General features: G+C 42.5%; 1 protein-coding gene across 1 annotated transcript in view; it reads right to left on the minus strand.

Annotated features, from left to right (window-relative positions):
* Positions 1-20330, minus strand: part of SEMA3D (semaphorin 3D) — a 136256-nt gene extending 115926 nt beyond the window's left edge. Inside the window, exon 1 of the mRNA XM_079303047.1 lies at positions 19943-20330. The gene's annotated coding sequence lies outside the window, so the exon portion shown is untranslated. The remainder of the gene's footprint in view (positions 1-19942) is intronic.
* Positions 20331-22124: the final 1794 nt, after the last annotated feature.

Genomic DNA, 22124 nt, shown 5'->3' on the forward strand with positions numbered 1-22124 from the left:
CACACTCAAGACACTAAGCCAATATAATCTGATATGCAATTTTTTTTCTTTTTTTTTCTTTTTTTTTTTTTTTTAATGCAAGACCATGGTTCTTTCTTTTGGTGTGAAAGGAAGAAGTCAGCAAAACAGCCATCAATAAGAGACCTGCAAAGTTCATTGCAAAATAATGTTCATAATACAGTTAGTGATTTTCCAGAATCACAAGAATAGAAAAACAAAAGCAGTGCCACCAACTAGCAATCTCCTTGTTGTTCAAATGGTGCCTAAATTTGTACTGTGTAATACTGAGAAAATATAGAGTCACAATGCAAAACCACGTTGTAGTTTCCAGTCTCTGTAGAGTTTTTTATAATTTTTGTATCAATTGTGAAAGCAGAACTGTCTGAATGAAAAACAGAATTACCCCCCACATTACTATTTCACTTTTCACACTCCTCATCAAGCAAAAGTAGGGAATTTATTCCATAATTTCCTGCTAGAAACATTTCCTAATTGCACACGATGATAGCTGTTTCATCTCCTTGCACAGAAAATTACCTTAATAGAAATTTTGTTAACAAATTACATTTAAATTGTTAAAAAAAAAAAAGTAGTAGTGATGGTTGTACAACTCAACAATGACTATTTAGCTTCATTAGAGACTGTTTAATAAGGCTTCATTTTAGATTTCTGTTGTGCAACAGAGAAGAAAATGAGTTATGTCAATAACACTGTCACCGAGGTCAAGCCCCTTAGGAATCTGTGAATTCTCTTTAAAATCCTGTGTAGATATGTAAACTATGATCTTACTCACCACATCAGTGAAGTGTGGAGCTTATTTTAAACAACTGCACACTGACAGCCTCTCTCTGTTTTCACAGAGATGAACTGGATCTCTACAAAGGCACAGAGCTGTGGCAATCACATGAGAGGTGAACATCAGGTACACTGATTCCCCTGAGCAAATGAGTTGCAAAAGTAAACATGAAAGCTTTGTACTGAATCTAATTTAGATAAATAAATTCTGAAAACTCACATGTGATATTAAAAATGAAGGCTAATTTATCTTCTCCAAGAGAGATGTCTACTTATATCATACATATTAACTGGTATGAATACTATTGCCCATGATAATAATATTGCCCATGTTCAGTATCTTTGAAGGTTTTCAAGCCTCTCAAGATCAAGCAATTTCTAAATATGATAAAATGAAAATGCCATTATTTTGCCTCAATAATGATGTTCAATACTTCAGAAAAGCTTAGAGTTACAAACAGCAATTATCTAATTACTCATTCTCATTTTCCTTCTCTTCCCAGCAATTAACTTAGTGAATATCTTCACATTTTTAATGCAAGTAGAAGTGATTTACAGTAAGTATTCATAACAAAGTCTCCACTATGGAGCTGTATGAGTAATGCAGAGAGGAATCAATAAGGCACATGTTGGTGCATGTCCACTGATTTCACTGAAGTTGCACTAAATTAGGCAGAAAAGGATCATCACGACCCTTTAATACTGGTGATACTTGTGGTCACTAGGACCCAAATACTCAATTTACTGTCTTAGTTCCAGTTGTAAATTCTTTTGACAGAACAATTAGCGAGCATATTCATTCACATGATTTGAATCAAAGTAGAGTTTGTCTTTAGTTGCTTTAGTGTAAAAATATTTGATAATATCACAAAAGCTCAGATTCATCTCCATTCAATTCAGGTACCTTGAGAGGAAATGAGCAAAAATGTCAGTTTATGCAACAGAGATTTCATCACAAATGAACTGAGAAGATTACATGACCAAGAACTGAAAAGTTGCAAAGATTACAGCAGGAATGAATGTGATAGAAAACAATGTGATCCTGCCTCTTATAGTAAAACTGTGAAGCAGAGAAAAATGAAAGCCATGTTTAACTCAGCTCATTTAAAAACAGCAAGACAACGTTTCTTTTTCCTTGGTGTCTTTCTCAACCAGTGTCCACCCTCTGCAGGAATGACTCAGGAGTCCTGAGGAACACATGCTTTTTGATTTGCATGATTGCATGATCCAAAAGTGCAGCCTAGTGCATATACATCAAAGTGTAAAGGGATGGAAGTGCAGACAGTAATCTTTTGGGATGGTGGAAATGAAAGCACTTGTAAGTTATATCTCACTGTTTTCAATGCAGGGGAGAATGGCTGTGCATCACTGAATCCTGACAGATCTACATGTCTAGTGATTTATTATTACTATTGAAAATAACAACACTTTTTTTCATTTATCTATGTAGATATACCCTCTGTGTTCAACCAGTTAAAAGAGGCTTAATTAGTCCTGCATACTATTGAGGGTTCCATTCCTGCTTACTCTTGTCTCCCAAAGCATCAAAGTGTTCTGAGCAGTGGTTGTCAAAGAATCAGACAACAGAATTGCCATGTCAGATACCAGAAGTCTTCTGAAAAAGTGGCAGAATATTGCTGTCCCAGATATACAGGAAATGGGATGGGGAACATGCCCCAGAAAAACTGAAGATAAAAAAAGAAAAATCTCACTTTTTCTTTCTCCCAACCTTTTCAAAATTTGTAATCTGTTCTTTTTATATGCATACATTTGCAAATGCAACTGAAATAAACTGATTCAAGGAACTGAAAACATATCACTACTGGTTTTTTTAAGGCTCATATTAGTCAAACCATCCGACTAGCTTGTGATTCTACTTCTGTCACTGAGGTTTAGGTAAAGAGCAGAGCGGCTTTCTCTTAGAAGGTCCCAGGACATTTCACTTAATCTTCTGCCTCCCACCCTGACTCTCACTCACATATTTCAGTTTGTCTCCCTGTGTGGCCATACTGGGAGCATTCTCAAGCTAAAGCCACAGGAAGAAAGAGAGAAGAACAGGAACCATGCAAGAGCCTGCCTGGACAGATTGAATAATGCTCCCAATTTGTTAAGATGACTGAACTTCCCCAGTGTTATTGTTTTATCATTCCTTTGAAATCATAACTTAATACTTTTATTCTCTGTGAACTAGTACACTAAACACAGTTACTTAATGGTGAAGTATTAGAAAAACATTATTGTAAACATATAATAATAATGTAAATATACTGACATATGCTTATGATTATTGTTATAAATACCTTTTGGGAAAGCCATATCGAATTTATAAAATTTGGCTTTAACCATGGCCCCAAATTCAGGATTCTGTTAAACACATTCGAATCTTTCTGAGTCTCCATGTGAAGAAAGACTAGGCTTTCAAAACAGACTGAGCCTGGCCATAACACAACAGGATCAGAGACATACTTTTTCCTCAAGGAAAAGCACTTCAAACACCAGGGTGCCAGTCTGTCAGCACTTATCACTCAGTGGGTTATTCTATCTTTCCAGCAGATTCCCCTTCCAAATTTATACTTCATCACACTCCTGACCTTGCTGCATGTGGCCCCTTCAGCAGAGTTCAAGTCTGCTCCATGTAAGACAGGGAAAGTTTATTCACCACTTCTCATTATCATCTCAGGGACTTGTCCATTGTAAGCTGAAATTATTTACTCTGCTGCTTTGGGGGCGTTCATGGACAAGGAATAGATGAAGAAAAGTCAAACCAAGAAAATGTTATGCTGCAAAGAAAATGAGCAAAAATCTTCCCTTTCAGAAGTAAATGATTGCTTCTGCTCTTGTTTGGTGAGCAACTTTCCATCCAAAAATGGGATGGAAACTGAGGTAGCCAGACCATTTTGTGCTCCAGCTAATACAGTGTTTCAGATCAAGAAAAACAGGCAAGGCTGCATCACTCTGGTCTGCCTCATATGGACTCTTTTTTTTTCCTTTAAAACATTCCATTTGCTGTTCAAGCCAAGACAAGAAAAGAAACATTTTTAACCTTAAGGGTCTGACATAAGCCTACAAAATTAAATAGCCAGGACTGAAGTGAGGCAGGTTTTACAGTTCTTAAGAGCCTATCCTTTGTTCCTTCCTTAACAGTACATTATAGCCAGGGAAAACTTTCCAAGCTGAAAGCAAACAGGCAAGAGCAGATTCAACTGCCTTTATTTGAATTGAAATCTATGCAGGTCAGGACCACATGGTACTAAATACTCTACAAATAAAGAGCAAGTATCAATACCTTCCCTGATAAGCTTACATCTAGGAAGATAAAACAAACAGAAAATGAGTGGAGGAAAATCTGTGTAATTACAGGAATATAGTACAGTCACCCCTAGAGCTGCTCAGACTTGAGCTTCCAGACCCCAAGTCTAAGTTTGGAGCAATAAATAAAATGTGCCAGACACTATTTGCAGACTCTGAGACAAAGCAGCCTGGCACAGCTTCTGTCTATAAAGCTAAGCACTCATTCCCTTCAAAATCAAGTGGTCTCATCCATATTGTCTCATGGGAGGGCTCGTATCCCCCCCAGCTTGCAATCAGGCAGTTTGGAAATGTGCTCACTGACAAGAGGAAAAACCAGCCCAGTGAACACACTAACAAACACCACAGGCCAGTGCAGGCCAACACAGCCTTCTGACCTTGTTTAACTTGCAAATACAACTGTGACTCATCTGTCTCCCCTGTGATCGGCTTCACAGTCCCTGCACCCACAAGGGAAATGTGCCACTAAAGCCATCAGCCTGGGACAGAGCCAGGAAAACATCCCATCGAGTTTTGGCACTTAAAAAATACTGCCTTTCATTGTGTAATTCCTGTGGAAAATACAAGACGTGGCAAAACCTTGCAAAATATTCCAGCAGTGTGAATACACATCAGAATCAGGCTAACACAGCCAGCAGGTAGAAGTCAAAAAAGGAAAGGAGTTCTAGGTTTTATTAACAAGTGGACAGATCAATTACAGGTGAACTCTGGAAATTTAACTCTGTTTTCTTTTTTAAAAAAGAGGCAGTGCTAGGCTAAAATATCAGGGGGTTTTTATGATCACCGGAGCCATTTTCAGAAAAGCTTTGACAAAATTGGAAAGAAAGAGCAGAGCTGAAATTCACTACAGTGCACATGAGTGTCCTCCTACAAGGTGCTGCTGGTTTTAGAGCAGAAGTTCACCAATGCTCATTCTTCACAGATGTGCTTAGTTCACCTCCCACAACATACCAACCTCAAAAGAAAGGGGATAAAAGCCTTGCAGACAGGACTGTGACAGGGGGCACTACTGATCTCCACATGTCACATCCCTCATGCCACATGTCACCACCTCTTGCCTTTGCCAGAGGACCCATTCATGGAGCCCAGCTCAGCTGCAGTCAGCACTGGCTTATTTATCATGAACACCTGACATTCAGTGCTGCTGTGCTTGCTGGAAATGGATCTGCAGGACTGAGGACAGAAGGCTTATGATGAAATGAGAGTGAAAATGGGAACCTTTTAAGATAGCAGAGTTAGAGACAGAGAAGGGTATGAGTCTCTTGTTCTCTTCCACCAAGTGTTCAGAAGAAGGGAGTAATAATTTATCAGTTAAGAAACTAGCAAAATTATTGCCAGCATCTCATGTCATATTCAGATGAGATGCTGAATTTTTTTTTTTAATTAATTCATGTGAAAGAAAAACTAAAACAAAAAAAAATCAGCATGGATCTTAGAAGAAAGAACTTCAGGAAGTATTTTATGTCAAAGAACAGCCCTTCTGCCAACCAGCTGCTGTGGTTTTTTTAACAAATTTTGAGAGTTGAGCTTCTGCAGCTTTTTTTCTCTTTTTGTATTCCAGAAGCCTTGGGGATGTTTCTTTTCTAATTTTGAGCCCACTCATAATCTGGGAATTCTTTTCCCAGTGTGTGAGTGTGAATGATATGAATGGAGACTGCACAAGTGCTTGCCTCTTCTCTTGCTGCTTGCTATTTGCCTGACTTTTCCTTGAAAGAAATGGTAAAAACTTCTTCATGGGTTTATATCGATCTGTGGAAACCAAAGAGTCAGCCTCCCTACGTGTATTTATAAAGACTTCTGCAGAACAGAAGGACATTGTTTAGTATGAAAAAACTGAAACCAGGAGCCACCAGTTTTTCTGATACAGGAAGGAGTCTCACTTGCACAGTTCTTGGCACTTGCACATCCTTTTAAATAGAAAAGGACATACAAAATCATCTTTCAAATTTAAGTGGATCAACATTTTGAAAATGCTCTCAATTTCTCTTGAAAAGCTTGTGAGAATTGTTGCTACAGGTCCAATGCTTTGCTCTCACAAGAAATGTATCCCCAGTGGCCCTGCACTTGTCCACTTCCACCTTCCAAACCCTTTCTGCAATTCCATCAAACTGATTGCAAGGAACTGTTAATTACCTCTAACTGTGCAAGACCAAATCACTGCACCTTCCTGACTCCAAGCTCAATGAAAACAGCCCTACCTCATTTCTGAAATGTACCTTTGGTCTCTAACATACTTGCTAATTTCTTCCATCAGTTTCAACTCATGTTCTTTGTACCCAGCAAATAGTCTAGTGAGGCTCTGAGTGCAGATGAACTTTAGCAGTGCAGATGGTAATAGTACCTACTTTTGTTGTGTATTGCACTTGCACACCTCAAAAGCTGTCTGCATCACTTAATTCCTTTTGCTTAATGTAATCCTATCTGGTGCAACATGAGCAGTTGGTGCCATGTCACAAGAGAAGAAACTTTTGCAAATGCCCAGGCTATTGCAGTTATTGCTGCAGCTGAAATTTGGTATGATTACTTCACTTCCAAATTTTTTGGTTGCTTTTTTGCTATTAAATCTTGGAAAGCCTCCAAAACAAAAATGATCAAATTCTGAACATCACAAAAGATGTGTTCTTCCACATACTTGTACATCATCTTTGGCTCACTTCCTGATTTTAGCAATTACAGTGCTCCCCCAAGCTCCCTGCACACTGCCCATGGATACAAGGATTTGCATGATCTGTCATTTAATTCAGAAAATTGCAGCAAGTTAGTGCAGGAACCCTATGGTAGACAGTAGAGAAATTCAACAGTAAAACACTGTTAGATCTCTGTATGGCTTTTTTGATCGATGTAACACTGCTGATCTATTTTTATGTCTTATTTACACTGGGACAGTGCCTGGAGGCTGCAGCCAGGGCAGGACCCCAAAGTGCTGCACATACTATCAAGCAGGATGCAAGGGCCTCTCCTCCTTGCAGCCTGTAGTCTAAATACATGCTGAACGAGACCAGATGGAGAAGGCAGTCAGAGGGAGGAAAAAGTGAGGCACTTGTTAATTAGAGTGGCAGGCAAAGCACAACAGCTACTTGGCATTACACAGGCAATGTACAGCTCCTATCACTGCTGTCTGTTTCTCTCTGTCCTAGGTATTTTTACCACCTGCAGTGGCCTAAGGACAAACACTCACACAAAGATCTGTCCTCTGCATGTCTGAAGCTCTGGGCACCTGTAAACATCTTCCACTGCTCACTGACTTACAGCACCAAGTGGGTGATGTGAAATCACAGGTTTGTAGTGACCCACAGGAGGATTATGACTCTGGAGTGTCAAGAGAGCCCAGAAGGCAGCTGATCTCAGTGCAATTCACACAACCTCTGTCCTTATACCCCTACACATTGCCTGCAGCAGGAACAGCCAAGAGTCCTTACAGTGTCCAGGAACACAAGTCTTAATTCAAGCCCAGGCTGTCCAGGGAACCAGCATTGGGTGCACCTCCCACCTAAGTCACAAAGTCTCACTTTGATTGAAGATGGGCTTTTAAGCTCATAGCCTTGTGACTCAAATGCATTTCTTAAATTAGGGGGTACTTATTTCACGTTCTGATCAGAGTCACGAGTGCTTTACACACAGATAAAATCCCCACTGTGTTTAGGTTCTCTGTGCAAAACCTAAACGCCCCTCTAAATTCTTAGGACAGTTCAGCTCTCATTTCCAAAGCAATAGTGTTGGGTCTGCAAGGTCAAGTTAAAACAATAAACACAAATTCCTGCAAACACTTCTGAATTAAGCACATTGTAGACATTCCCAAGCTTAAATCTAGTCCAGTATCATGGAAATCCACAGGCACTGCATGGGTCAGCAGAGACCTCAGATAGTTCATCCTGATATTCCTCATGGATCTGTATTGCCTAAGTTTCTCTCAGATCCCTAGCATACTAAGCTGCTTTACATATGGACCTCCAGCAGCACCCATACAAGCTCTCAAAATTTTTCTAACTCTTCTCTGACTAACTTAAATTTCCCTACATTTTTTTTCCTTTAAATTCACAATGTCCACAACTGCATTTCCTCAGAGGATCAGTTCTTCTCAAAGAGACAGCAACCACTTAGAGCTAACACAGTATTTCCAGCTACTTAGGCTGTTGTAGGAAAGCATGAGCCATCAGAAGTAAGTTGCCAAAAGAGTTTAGCTCCCATTACTAAGGTCTGGATTTGCAAGTGTAGTGTTAGGTAACATGGGACATATAGGCTGTACATGACATAACAATTTTAGTAATAGACAGCACAGTAGCACTTCTTGAGATGAGATGATGCTAGTGTGTATAAGGACTGCTTTAGAGAAACAGGAAAAATGGGAGCTCTATCATGTAGTTAGATATTAATAAAAGACTTCATTAATGTTTTACAAGAAATGAAATGAAGAAAACACAAGTTCTTTGAGGTGGTTTCTGTAATTGTTTTAAAAGAAAATTCAGCAAACGCATTCAATAAAGACAGTTTTCCCCCTTAAAATCGAGCTGAGTTGATTTTATTTGACCCTTATATTCTTAAGGTAACATTCATCTTGCCTAATTTCAGCCATCTAAAATTCTGGCATTGTCTTGGTTCCCTCCAGAGAGGTTGGAGACAGGCACTGCCGAGTTAATTCATCCCCTGGCTCAGATACTGAGTTGACCCTGGGAGCACCTCATCCTGTACAGAAAACAGAGGAAGATTAGGAGACCATCTCACACTTCAGACAAGTGAAATAAATCCCATCTTAATTAGCTTTTCCACCCACTGTACTTGCATTGTTACAATATCTGAACATCCATACTTTCCAAATCTGTAATCCACATGCTTTTTCTATGATAAATGGTAATTTTTACTCATTTAAAGATCCTTACAGCTGAGGCAAGTAGAGGCCAAGTTCTAGACCTGAAAAGGCATTTAGCAAGTTAATTGTCTAAATTAGGTGTTTTTCAGTTGGCTGACAAATACTCAGTGATGTAGACAAAGCAGTGGGTGCCCTTAGGAATTTGCTAGGATCTAAGCAGAATTGACTTGCCTTAAGGACATATGTCATGGAATTAACCCCAGGTCTCCTGAGCTGCTGCCCTAACCTTTGGAATGTCCTTAACATCAAGCAAATCCTCTGCTGTTTTTTGAATAAAACTTCTGAAGTATTTACAGTCATGTCTTCTTCTTTGTCAAACTCTAACAAGCTATGCACACTCAAAGCCTTTCATTCTTCTCCATAAATCAAACCTGACTCCAAGCCTCTATTCTCACTTTTATTGGTCTTCTCTAAGCTATCCTTAGATCTTAACTTAAAAGTAAGAGCACAGTGAGGCCAAAATTCCAGGATTTTTGAGGTGTTACTGTGATAAAACTAAACACAGGAGCATTAGCAGAGTTGGATCTTGCACTAAAACCAGTGAAAATACTACATTCACTCCAGAGTTCTGCTCTGGTGTGCAGCTTCTGAGCACTCTGCATCCAGCACAGTGCATTGACACCACAACTCTTGTACTTGGAGAAGTAACTGACTGAGAACTTAAAATTTAAATGCTTGGGGCATGTCAACACAAGAGTCCAGACACAGTAAGATGTGAATTAGCAGCACACTGGCTGCTCTGCAATCACATCACACAGAACTGTGCATTAGAAGGAAGCAACTTACTTAATATGGAAGCAACTTACTTCATTTGAACAAGAGCTTTAGGGCAGACACCCTGTGACAGGACATGCAGAGTCAGTGTGAGGAAGATACCACCCTGCACACTGTTATTCCAGTTGAACAGTAGCTGACTCCCACATGCACACAAACTTTATCAGTCCAGAGCAGGCTTCAGCACTGGGTGATATGTGCTTCTTAGAATAATCCTGGGGAGCACTGCTGCATGCTGAGCATGTCCTCTGACTGCCTGGAACCTGCACCTGGGTTGCAGTATGGGTGAATTTATAAAACAAACTCTTTTCCTTTCATCTGGAAAGATTTTTTTTTTTTTTAATTATCGCATTAAAGTGAAACAGAAAAGCCAGTTTCTGTAGAGACAGAGGTGTCAGCCCCATACTATTCAAGTACACAACAATATAAAAACACTGGTACTAAACAAGTGCAGTTGTCTAGCTGCCTTGATCCTTAATGAACCAAAACAATCATGTAACAAACCTTGAATTATCAAAGTGTAACCATGTTCTGTTTTCAGAAACCTTGAGCACAGAGTATAGACAGCTTGTGGAAAACACATGGATAAAGTACCATCCATCTTCAAGAAGGATATTGAAGTAATTATAAAAGGTTTTTCAGACTTCTGATTATTAGAGGGATATTTGATTATCTCCTGTATGAACTAGACTCCCAAAACTTTACACAGTTACCCTTATATTGAATCCAGTAGCTTGTTTGTGGACTAGCTATTATTGTCCAAATAAGATTCAGCTTCTGGGAATGCCAAGAAAACAAGATTCTGCAACATCCTTTGCATAGAATTGCCTTGTCCCTCTTCTGAAACAGAAGTTAAATCTCCTGCACCAGTATGAGAAAGTTCTGCCCAATCATCCAGCTTCAGAACAAGGAAACATGTTTGTTCTGTGTCAGGGTTTCCAACCTGTCTTGCAAACCACCAGAAAAGGAACAAATTACTTCAGAGTTTTACACACACCAGAGAATCCCAGGCAGCACTGTATCTCTGCAGGGGAACAAAGAGTAAGTGCTTAGGCAGCAAACACTGCCAAAACACTCAAATGCCTATTTTGGGACTTTCTCCCAGCCTAACAGAAAAGCAGAAGGTGGAAATGACTGCTACATGAAAAACAACACCCATGGGACTGAGGTCACACCTTCAACTTGAGATGCCCAAAAGGGCTCTGAGCAACTGCTGCAGCCTCCTCACATAGCTGGGTTTTCCTTCTGAGCTGTGGCACACAGGCTAAGCCTGGCAAGATTTCCATCGTATGATATAAGGGCACCTCAGACCAGATCCCATTGGTGAGATCTAGTAAAACAAGTTGGAAAAAAGCTACTGATCTTCTAGAGGCACTGACTGAGGATCCTGAACACTGAGCACAAGGCCCACAGAGTCTCGTTGACTCTTCAGAACAAACTGCTCCCTCACTGTCAATCACTTATTTCTCCATCCTCCACCAACACCTTTTTAACTTTTCTAACTGCTTGTGCTCACACCTCTTTTCCCTTGTGGCTCAAACCAGAATGAAGAGAGTCAGCACTATTTAAACAGGGTCATGCTTTCCAAGCATCAAACCAGTATTTTGCTGAGAAAAGAATGAAAACAAATTGTAAACTGCCTACTGCAAGGCCTTGTGAGATTTCCCCAGGGCCACTACAAGAGATCTCTGTAATCTCTGCTGATGCTAGCACTGAAGATAATGCTGCTTGTTATCAAACCCACTGTGTCCCAGTTATTCTGGCCTTACACACTATTTATCTTATAAAGATGAGTGCAGCAGTTTATAGGTTGTCTAATACTTTATCTTGGAGATGTCAAATCCCACTTTCCATTGTGTCATGTTGAATTCCTGGATGGAAAATAAAGCACAACAAATCCACACACACATTCCAAAATGCTTTTCTCACATCACGTCAGTGGCATTTACCTTGTTTGTAGGGAAAGGAAGGAAGGAAAGCACAGAAAGGATGGAAAGTACTTTTTTTTTTAACACCATTTACTAGAACAGATTTTATTACCCATAAATAATGGCAGTAACTTAGGATAAAAATAGAAATAAAGCCTGTCTTCACAAGAAAATGACTATCAATATTTCATCACTGACCAACTGCAGAACAGCTGTGCCTGTGATATCAATGATATCACAAAGGAATTTCTACCATTGTCGTGAAAACCTGGCAAAAGTCCTGAAATCTGTCTGAATTCTCTCCCTTTAACAGTTTAACACCCCACATGTGAGACTGCTAGAGTAGAGTACCCCTGGGGAGTGAGAGATTTTCATCATGTCAGGACCATTTCTGGGAATTGACAGGATACAGGAAAACTATGCCTGAAGCTTTTACAAAAGCACAAGAGAGACTTTAACTGTAGGAAGGAGATGGGATTTCAGAGAGGAGTTTGGAAGCAGGAGCAGATTGTCCTGTGACTTGAAATTACCTGGAGAACTGCTGCTGCTAAAAGGTAAGGATGGCCAATTCCTGCTAGGAAAGATCAAGCCTTTGTGCCATAGGACATGCTGGCAGTAGCACAGACCCAGCACAATGGAAAAAAAAACTATAAACCACACAGAATCTCACCATGGCTTTTAAATGAAAGATAACAATTTGTTTTTTGTTTTTTTTTTTTTATCTTGCTTTGAAAGCAGAGGTTTGGGATTGAGACAAACTGTCTGCACTGTTTGCTGCACACACCTGCTTTTCTGTCAGGCTGTGACAAGCTAGAAAAATTGACACTGGAGCTTTCAGTAGTGTATTGTACTTCAATATTCATTCTTCATCCTTACACATCAGTGTACAACAGTAACAAACAGAGAAAAAACCAATCCTTCCATCATTCCAGCACTTAAGGAGCCAAAGCACAGTAACTCATCTTTCACCAAGCAGGAAGGATTTGATTTTAAGTACCATTGAGGAGATAACTGTCTGAGTTACGAGTTTCATAATGGTGCTCGTGTTGCCATTTAGGAAAGTAATGAGCTGTAGCAAAGTCACAGGAAGCAAAGGACACAGGAGCTTCAGTCTCCTGAGGACAGCATAGCAATTTATCAGTACTTAGAAGTGCAAAACTCTTTAGGGAAATAAAAACTAAAAACCAAATCACAGACATGTGAGTTTGTAGACAGATGCCTTAAGAAAATCAGCCCATTTCCCTTCATATAAACTTTGTTATGTGAGTCTAATCAATCTTTAGCCTAAACAATTTATAATTATTTTATCTAAGGACAGAAAATCTTTCCATGTGAAAACTCCTTTAACTTCACTGAAAGTTGCACAGGTTGTTGGGATGTTATACTGGGGAAGGTGTTTCTTTCCATTTTTTACTTTTTTTTCTAGCTGAGGCAGCTTTATGAGATGAAATATATCATTTTTGTAGATGTCACTAGAGGACTCTAAATGCCAAACCATAACTCCAAAACAAACCTGTACACTGCAAACAGTATTATCCAGAGCATTCATATTAAAAAGACAGAACAGAGGAGCACAGCTAAATGCACCTTTTTTACCTAGAAAGAGCACCTGAAAAACCCTTGGGCCTGAACCATGTTACTAACTTCCTTAGATGCACCAATTCTCTTAACTGTTTCCTCAGTTAGGTGGGGTGACATTCCAAAAATCACATCAAGTCAGCTTTTCCTTCAAGTCTTTAAAGCTTTGAGTTCAATTTGCAAAATAATAAATGGAGTCTTAAAATAAACACCTTGGGTTTCACGAGGTCTGAAAAAACCTCACTTCTGACAAGATTACAGATTGTGCAAAACATCAGATCAACTGACCACAGTGATTCAGGCTGTAGTTATGTAAAGCATCCCTGCCTATGAAAACAGTTTTAGGAAAAAATCAGATTAATAACAGAGATTTAAGATATTAGTTGACTCTTCAGTCATTCAAGTTCAGCCCTAAAGACCAGGATAACACTGTCCTTTGCTGTTTCCAGGCTTCACATGTGTAAAGGCTGCCCACAGCACCTGGGCCACAGGTGCACACACAGAGCACAGAGCTGTGGCTGCTCAGTGCCTGGGGTGCTCAGGAACAGCCACTGCTCTGTACCTCACCTGCAAAGCTGGGCTGGGCTCCAGAGTGCCCAGTTCTCCCAGATTGGAAGGACAAGATCCACCTCACCCAACACCTTTCATCCAGCAGCTCCAGGGTCAGCACTCTCCTTTGGGAACAGGCAGCATTGGTCTCATTATGATTAATTCAACGGTGTAGCTCAGTACCAAGTAGGAAATACCAACATTTACACCAAAATGTTAATTGGGCACATCCATTAAAAGAGGTCTTATCCCTGGAAGATACTGCAAAGCCAGTCTCTTCCTGCTGGGACTGACAGTAGAGCAAAAATGTGGAACTGAGGCAGCTGAGAAAGCCACGCTCCTGAACACCAGCAACACCACTGCTCTGACCCACACCTGGGAAACTCCCCTTCCAGTCCTCAGCACTGAGCCAAGGTAATATGTGCTAAAGGTTTCTTTTACAATTTAGTTTTATTTTAAGTACTGGCAGAAGTCAAGACTGACCCTACTCCTGTCTGCTGTGAGAGCTCATTGCTGAGGATCCCAAATGAGTCCCATGGCAAGGGACTTGGAACTTGATGATCTTCAAGGTCCCGTCCAACCCAAACCATTTTATGATTCTATGATGTTTGACAGGCCTCTCCAAATGCTACTGAAATACAGCTAATAAATTAATAAAAGCTTCTCTAAATGAGAAAAGGCCCACTGTTAGTAACTAATTTCTACATAAACACAAGTGACAAATTTGCTGCCTCATCTTCTCTGATTTCTATTGAACAAAAATGGATCTTCAGAGAGATAAAACATACAATCACTCAATTAGTAGGACACAGCATAGTAGCAGCTTGGAAGAATAATTTATATTCTTAATAAAGCTTTACAAGCACCTGCTTAAAAAACAAACACATGAAATTAAAGAAAGGATTTATTTAGATGTAATTTATATGCAGGTGGAACTTTTCTTTCACAAGATAAGAGAATGGATATGAGAATGCTGCATTCTGCAAAGCTACAGATTATGATAGTGCAAAGAACTTTACAGTTAGAGATGGTTCTTACTGTAAATCTTGGAGAAAAGGAACTGCACTTGTGACAGCCTATTACTACTTGTCATTGCCCTTTATTTTATTTCTCTCTCTCAAAGTGGAGCTCTCTGGATACCCAAGGATGTTATGAGCATTTTTCCTTTATTGCTAAAGCCTTTTAGTATAAGGCTTCATAAAACCTCACACATATACATTATAAAATTACAGGGAATAAGTTCCATATGAAAAATTCCTTATATTTCTTCTTACTATTTTTTAGCAGAGATTCTGACATTAAGCATGAGAGCAACAGACATTGTTTTAATTCTTCATTGTGGAAGGGGAAAAAATTAACTTTTTGCATTTGGTTAGGAAAGAATTTTTTACATACTCCCTCTTTGCAGTCTCCTCCTTGCAAAACCAGAAAAGGATTTTAGACAGACAAAAAGTAACCACAATTATATGGAGTGTGTCATTGATAAATTCCAGGGGAATACAACAAGTTAGGTAGGCACATACCATTAGATCTAGCTGTTCAAAATCTTACAATTCTAGCCAAGATTAAGCTGGACTATTTGACCACACCAGCCCTCAAGACTGCACTTAACTTTTAAAAGGCTCAATCTCACTCTAGCCTTAGACTTTATGAAAGTAACTCTTTCAAGAGAGAATTTTAAACAGCAGCCTATCTTTAAACATGTGCTTAAGTCTCTTGAAGTCACTAAGTACAGATAGACTGAGAACAGGCCCAAGTCTTTCATTTTCTGACAGCCTTAGCTTTGTATAATTTTAGTTAATCCTAGGCTTTCTGTTCCCAGTGCATTTAGGCGTGAGTTATGCTGACACAAGATGAGATCAGACTTGGTGCTGCAGTGTCTTCAGGAATTTTGGAAGAGGATGTTCCAGGAAAACTGGTAACTTCTCTTCTGCCCATCCCATTGGAAAAAAAAAAAAAAAAAAAAGAAAGCAACAACAACCTAGCACGTCATTGGAATATGTTTAGAAGTTACAGAGGTTTTAGCCTCTCTTCTGCTGCATGACATCTGCTTCCTGCAAATCTCCTGGTTCTCTGACCAGCTAAATTGGAAACAGTTTAATTATGGTTATTTATTTTGCTTTTAAACTGACCACATTAAAAGAAAGAGCTCACACAACCCCTCTGTTTATAGTAGCACAGGAAGAAAAATATGCGAAGATGTACAAAAAAGGATAAGTGTTACTGAAAGCTGAGTAATACACCCAGTGTGAAATTCATGCAGTGCAGAAAGTCCTCACGAGTTACAGGTCTCCATGCACATATAAGCTCTAAAGCATGAATTTGTCTTTAGACACATATGTTCTGAGCCATTTAGGATTTGTCCTGAAAATTAAGCTTGAAAATAAATGTCTCTAATGTCCTATGCTGAGTCTGAACAGGGAAACTATTAGGGAAACTCTCAGGTACCCACAGAGCTCTGAACATTAATCACATTTTCCAGTTACGTTGTGGGGAAGTGCAATGACTTAGTTAAGGCTCATATAATGTCCCAGGCTTAAACTACCACACCCATCACACTGATAGTCAATTGAGTCCATGATTCAATCCAGATGGGAATCCAGGTTCTTCTTGGCTTACTGTTATCTCTTCTGCCCATTAGATTATGTGACTTCCATAAATTATTTTGCAATTCCCGTTAAAAGAAAATAAATCCACATGATGCTAAATGCTGCCTTCCAGCTGTAATGCAAAGTGGAATTTTGGATCACAGCACTGCTTCCTGACTCATCCTGGATCCCCTCCATGTGACGTTGGATCCATCTAAGCTGGGGAGAGCAGAATAGAAGAACTGTGTGTTTTTTTCTTTTTGATTTTTTCTTTTTTTCTATCACCCACTGTCAGATAACACATGCATGTTCTCGCAGCATGTCTCTAGAACGTGGAAAAAAACCAACAATACCAGAGAGGGGCCTTTCTGAATACACAAGGATAGAAAGGAGAAGATAAAAAGGCTAAAGATTTATACAGGGATTATTTAAATAATGACTCACTGCCATTGCTAAGTTTATAAAATATATAAAACCCAGACAGAAATGTATGGGGCAGAGGGAAAATGTGCAGAGAAGTGCGACAGAGGTGCAGCTCTATAAAAAAGTTTAAAATAGCACACCCATGGAGCAAAATTTCCGTTTACACATGAATACAGCCACTACGCTTCAGGTCCCATGCACATGGCTTCACTCTGAGCTTCTCTGTTGCTTGTTTGCAGCTGGAGAAAATCCAGAAATTAAAAAAAACAAACACATGGCACGTTCCCTGCATCTGTCTGATTTAATGACATTGAGCACACACCTTTGGCTCTTCCCAGGGTTAAAAGACAAAGGGCCAAGCAGAGCTCCGGCAATCCCGCAGGCTGCCCTGCCAAGAGCGCGGTGGGAAAGCCTGCCCAACCAGCCCCGAAGGATTCCCCACAGGGGAAACCTCAGAGAGCTCAGAGCTGGCTCAGCGGCCAATTCCAGCACCAGGGGTTTTAGCCAAAGAAATCCTGGCATGTGCTGGGGATTCAGCTGATTCCCAGCTGATGAATCAGCCTCTCTGGATCCACAGGTGACCGGCGTGTCTACCTTACAGTGGCACAGAGTGAAGTGACATCTGAGATTAGAGGTGCTGGGTCTTTAACAGCAAAAAGAATGAGAGGAAAAGCAAAACAGGGATTAAAAAGGAATACAGAAAGACATCATTATTTTGGCCACCCTGAGCTAACAGCAGGCTCACAGGGTGACTCCAATGATCATGGCTTTCTGCCAGTTGAAATGTGCAGATCATAACTGTGAGGGACATGCGCTCCTCTGCTTGTTTTGTGACATGGAAGAGAGGCTTAGCACATGTATCTCTTCTGCTAGGATAAAAATAAGGACAGGTGCTGTTGGAAGCATTTCATCCTTTGCCTTTGCTTTTCAATAGCTTGCTGTTTACATGGCTAGCTGCTTAATTATCATCACTTAATCTCTGAGTAATAAAGATGCAGGATCCTCAAACACTTTAAAGGGTTCTCCCCCAATGAACAACATCTATTTCCATTTAACACTCTAGCTTAATTAAAACTTTTCCCCCCTCAGGGCCTTGTTTCATTTAATTCAATTGCAAAATCCCAGTAGATGTCCAGGCTGCAGCACAATTTGTGTAATGAACACAGTGGTATATGCAGTGAAAACATCACCACCCAGAAAAAACAAAAACAAAAACAAAAACAAAAACAAAAACAAAAACAAAAAGCAGAGTAAGAGCAGAGCAATTACAATGTTTCGGAAGGTTGGCCGATGGCACAAGCTGCAGTTGGGAAAGAAGCAGGCAGAGGCCTGTACAAGGGAGAGGGGTCAAAATGAGGTATCAGTCTTCTGGGGATCTGACCATAGCTACTCATCAAGACAAAACTGAGGGCAGGAATACAACTCAAAGTAACATCTTTCTCCTATTAGTCACCTCACTCAGTACTACTGAAAGGCACTTCTCTTTTCTTGGGATTATTGTCCTGAAAGCACCTACCAGTCCTTGTAATAGAAGTCATTCTTGTATTTTCAGACACAGCAGAGACTGGTGAAGCTGCTATTTCCATTTCTGGCTGAAGCACTCAATGGGCAGAGCCCACACACTGACTGTAGGAGACTTGGATCCACAACACTTCTGCCTGGTCTAGAGCACAACTCCCAGTGCTTCAGCACTGCACCTAATGGGAGCCTGTTCTGCTGCCCACACCCCGAGAATCCCTGCTGGATCGATCCAGTCAGAAGAGGGAAAGCAAATTGAGTTCCTGGATCTCAGGCCAGTCTGGATGTCTAAGCCAAAATAAAGTTCAACTAAAAGTGAAGCCAAGCTGCTCAGCCTGATGAAGGCAAAAATGCTTCAATTTATGAGACATCTCAGAGCAGGACTTGTCTTGGAAATTTTAAAAAAAAGAGGTGTGGCACGTGCAGAATTTGGATATCTCTGTTTGACAGTAGGTTTACAATTCTGAATTAAAATGCCCCCAATTCCTCTTCAGAAAACTATTTAGACACCCAACTTTCACAGAAGACTCTTGCCCTTACACTTTGCAGGAGCATGCAGGATGATGTACTTTTCTGGATCAAACCCATAATAACCTAAATAAACTAGGTAAAAGGCAAAGGTAAAAAAATCACATCAATTATACTAATGAGGACTTGAAAAACAGCACAGAGGCAGTGTACCATTAGCATTAAAGACCTCCAAATGGTAATCAGTGAAATCCAGTTTCTTTACTTGTCCCTCAGATTTGCAAGTAAAAGAGAGAAAGTGACTTGCTATAATTCTTCAAGTTCTTGCCTGCATCTTTCTGGCCTCTGTCAAGAGACACAGACACACTGTGAACTGCTGCTTTCTCAGCTTCTGGTCCCATTTATCTCTATTATTCTTGGACAAGCTGCCCCAATTCAAATCGAAGAGAAGCTCTTTTTGAGGAAACATAGGTGGCTGCTTTGTGCTCCTGCAGCACAGTCACCGATTACCTCACGCGCTCAGGAATGTTTCCCTCCTACAAGCAACAACTTTCAATTTTGCAATATTCGCTGCAAAACAAGGAGCATTCCCACCGCGGGGGTTCCCTGGCGAAGCGGAGTGGCGGCGGTCCCTGTGAGCAGATGATCCGCTTCCAGCGAGCAGCGCCCAGCCAGGTGCGCTGCGCTCCAGCCGCGCTCACGGCGATGCTGGAGCGCTGTGCAGAAGGGAAGGGATTCCGCCACCGCTCCAGCGAGCAACAGTTCTGCTGAACATGGGCTGATCATGCCCTGCTGCCTTCCCAGAGCCCGGAGCCAGCCCTGTGGAGCAGGGGTGCCGGGCTGAGCACATGAGCTCCTCTCCCCAAAACTAACTCTTCTCACCCTGCACCCCCGAGCCCTCCGCCGGCAGAGCCCGGCCCGTTCTAAGGCAGCCCCATCTCCGCGCTGACAGCGAGGCAGGTGGCCCGGCGCCCGCCAGGTGCCGGCTCCGCTCCGCTCCTGCCGGGCAGCGCCGGCGGTGCGCGGGGCAGAGGAGAGCGGAGGGTGCGGGACAGGCAGCGGGGACCCCACACACCTTCCTTCCTTCCCACATCGCCCCCTCCCTTCCCGCGGAAAGCGCCCCAGAGCCGCGGGGCCGGCGGTACCTGCCGGGGCCGGAGAGCGGCGGAGCGCAGCGCGGCGGGGCCGGGCCGGGCCGGGTGTCGGAGGCGTTGTGCGAGCGCGGCTCCTCCCCGGCGGCAGCAGCAGCAGCAGCAGCGGAGGGTCTCGCTCCTTCTGCGCGAGTGTCAGACTTTCCCTCGGCCGCCCGCCCTCCATCCCGCCACCCCTTTCCACTCCCTCGCACGCACATGCACACCCCTCCAGCAAATGGGCTGCCGCCTGAGAGTGCGCCTGTGTGTCCGGCTGTGTGTCTGTCAGCCGCCGCCCGCACACACCCCCTGCTCCCGCGGCTCCCGGGCAGCGCCCGTCAGCGCCGGTGTGCCCCTACAGGGACCCTCAGCCGTGTGCCCGCACGGGGACCCTGAGCCGTGTGTCCGCACGCAGACCCTGAGCCGTGTGCCCGCACGGGAACCCTGAGCCGTGTGTCCCATACAGGGACCCTGAGCCGTGTGTCCCATACAGGGACCCTGAGCCGTGTGCCCACAGGGGGACCCTGAGCCGTGTGCCCACAGGGGGACCCTGAGCCGTGTGCCCGCACGGGGACCCTGAGCCGTGTACCCGCACGGGGACCCTGAGCCGTGTACCCGCACGGGGACCCTGAGCCGTGTGCCCCATACAGGGACCCTGAGCCGTGTGTCCGCACGGGGACCCTGAGCCGTGTGCCCCACACGGGAACCCTGAGCCGTGTGCCCGCACGGGGACCCTGAGCCGTGTGTCCCACCCGGGGACCCTGAGCCGTGTGTCCCATGCAGGGACCCTGAGCCGTGTGCCCGCACGGGGACCCTGAGCCGTGTGTCCCACCCGGGGACCCTGAGCCGTGTGCCCGCACGGCCCGCAGCCCTGTCCGGCTCTGCCGGGCACACTCCTGCGAGCTGGCACAGCAGCATCCCGGCCTGGCTGTGGGAGCGCCGTGCGCGGCCGCTGCTCCTCATCCTCACGGCTAAAGCAGCTCCGCTCACGGTGTTCCAGGACACATTTCCCCCGGGATGGAACTGCAGGACACTGGTTTGTAGGCTGATTGAGAAAAAGATCCAGCTCACCAGACTCACTGATGAGTGGCCCGGAGCTCAGCGCTGGTGCGTATTTAAGAGTTTGCCCGTGTGTGGAACTGTAGCTGCCAGGGACACATCTGCCGTGGCATTTATTTGTTTTGCCTCCGGAATGTGCTACATTGGTGGTTCTCTGGCTTTGGCAGACCACTTCCTAAGAGAGAATTTCTGCTGGACAGGCCCAGTCCCACCCCAGACCATTCTCTCTCACACATTTCCTGCTGTGGCTGCCCGAGGAAGAGCCCTGCTGCCCACAGGCCGAGAGCCATTGCACACATGGCACAGGCAGTATCAGACACTTCCAGACACGCACACTGGGGCTCTTTCAAGAGCTGCCTTTCCCTCAGTCAAGGGCTCAGATTGAAAGTCTTCAGCTCGCTTGTGGAACAGACCCCGACTGTTGCTCCCATGAAATAACAGCAGAACCAAAGAAGTCCAGGGAAATATATTGGAGTTTCCATCATGTAACTCACCTCAGCAGAACTTCATCCTCACCTACCATTCACACAGAAGTCAGATGGGTGGTCTGGGTGTACAGGACAGAAGCTAAATAAGAGGAGGTTTTTTGGTTCATCAAAAAGTTAACTTTACACCTTTTTTACCTAGGTTTTTTTTTAAGTTTCTTACTACAGTACCAAACTGACATTGTTTTTATAAGTTCTGCACACACAAATGCATACTGTACTTATCTACATGTGTTTTATATTCCCAAAAGACAACAGGAGGAATTTGGGGATAGGTTGACTGTTGACTTCTGCTGTTTAAAGCCTCTTAAAAAAAAAAAATGAAAGGAGATTTTATACTGAATTTCCACATTCGTGTCATTATCACTGGTAAAATTTTCCATTGCTTTAATCCCCACATGGCACTGCTTAATACAAATATAATTGGGATGAGGATGATGCAGATTTGAGCCCAGTTCATGTTTTGAATTTCTGCAGAATAATTTTTGCACTTTACCTTGTTCCCACTCACTGAAGATCACAGGCACTCTGCTGATAGCCCCTTTCTGCAACTGAAGAAGCTCAACAAATAGAAAATGAGAAGCAGGTTGATGGAAGAAAAATCCTTGTGTATTTTTTGTTTTTCAAACATTTATTAGAACTACAGAATAGAA

Source organism: Erithacus rubecula (assembly GCF_903797595.1).
Source record: "Erithacus rubecula genome assembly, chromosome: 4".
NCBI lineage: Eukaryota > Metazoa > Chordata > Aves > Passeriformes > Muscicapidae > Erithacus > Erithacus rubecula.